Source organism: Hyalella azteca, unplaced genomic scaffold, assembly GCF_000764305.2.
Source record: "Hyalella azteca isolate HAZT.00-mixed unplaced genomic scaffold, Hazt_2.0.2 contig13728, whole genome shotgun sequence".
Taxonomy (NCBI): domain Eukaryota; kingdom Metazoa; phylum Arthropoda; class Malacostraca; order Amphipoda; family Hyalellidae; genus Hyalella; species Hyalella azteca.
This window is the reverse complement of record NW_025943639.1, coordinates 359,762-361,538: the sequence shown is the minus strand read 5'-3', so window position 1 is coordinate 361,538 and position 1,777 is coordinate 359,762.

Here is a 1,777-nt window from a genome sequence, read left to right as displayed (position 1 = left end):
TCTGTCTGTCTGTCCGTCAGTGACTTCACGTTTTCGTCGACGAGAAAATGCGCTCTCTGTCACTCACTGCAGTGAGTACTGAGTTATATTTCTTTTATCGTTTGCGTTCTGTTAAACACCTCTGGACGGAGTTTCCAATTGAGGAGAACTCCTCTGGATGGGACCACCATAGCCGCTGATGCAGAAGTTGAAGGTTCTGTATTGCGAGAACCATCAGTGTAGGCTGTGGTAATTAATCATGTATCATCAAATTAAAACATTTTTCCGATCGTTCGCGATAATTATGTATCGTAACACTGATTATTTTTTTCAAGCGTTCACGTCAAACTTATCATGTAGCGTCACACTTATAAATTTTTTCGTTGGCGATCTTTGGCGTCCAGTTAAATCTTGCACCGTCTTCAACTATAAACACGACTTTAATAGTTAGGTTATGTTTTTGCATGTTTTATTCACTATTTCATGCAGTACTTTTATATAGTTTCACTTTTTACATTTATAATTCCCTTATAATTGTTAAGGCCAGACATACCAAGGATACCAAATACCAGATTATTGACACCAGATTGTCTGTCTGTTTATCGTAATAAGGACACAAATTTCGACTAACAATTCTTGCGGCAACCGAGCACTTAAAACGTCGCTCTGTCAAAGTATTTTAATCGTCACTCCTGTGGAGAAGCCGATCTGCTAGAGTTATTATGAATTTTGGTTTAAATAAATGCCTAATTATTGTTTTAATAAATGTATAATTCTAAGATTATTTTTTGTATCGCTCAAGTTTTTAGCTCAGTGCTAGAGACTTGCTCTTCATGTACATTCGTAGTTAATCCTCTATATCCTATTCATCTAATATCTTGTATCTTTGATTTGGATTCTGACACAGTTATACCATACAAAATTTCATTGCGGTTCGTAAAAATGCCAAATGCTTACATGCAAATGTCATTTTTTGTACTATTAAAATAACAGATTAATAAAAGAATCTAAAGAGATTTTGCATTTGCGCTTTCTTAGCTGCATTCAAATGCATCCCGTGATTATATCACTTGGTTTCTAGACAGCGTGAATAATGTCCAATCTTCCTCAGAATAAATGTGAAATATTTTATATATTTTTCTATCACTGTACGTGTATCAAGCTCACTGAATTACAAACATAAGGTGAATTTAAAAATTTACGTTATTTGTAGGCGTTTTTAAGTGCTTGTGAGGAAAATTTTCTTAAGCAATGTTGATTTTCTTGATTATCCCTTCGTAATTTAAATTGTACGTTTTTTGTACGTTTATGCTATGAATGAAATAACGCGCAGGCTAAACACCTCGAGAAATTGCATTGATGAAGCCGTTGCATTGGCCCGAATGTTCTACATCAACGGAAATGCATATAAAATTTAGTTTCTCGAAGCTACAAAGACGCGAAAATATCTAATCTCGATATTCTCTCGAAAATATCTAATCTCGAGAAAATAGAATACATATATTCTTCACCCCTTTAATATACATGATCAGACTAAAATCTTAAACGTGCGTTAATTTTAGCTAACTGATGTTAAAATTTAACCATATAGGTGCTTCTAGCCATGAACTTGAAAAAAACCTTGAGGTAAAGAGTTCTTGGGAAGAGCCTAGAACTTGAATTTATTAGGCTAGTTGTCTTACAAATTTCAATAATGATTAATATTTTTTTGTTGATGTGTCCAGAGCTTAGCGCATGTGTTTGTACAACGATCAACAATGAAATAAAATCTCTGTCATTTTATTAAATATTTTTCTTG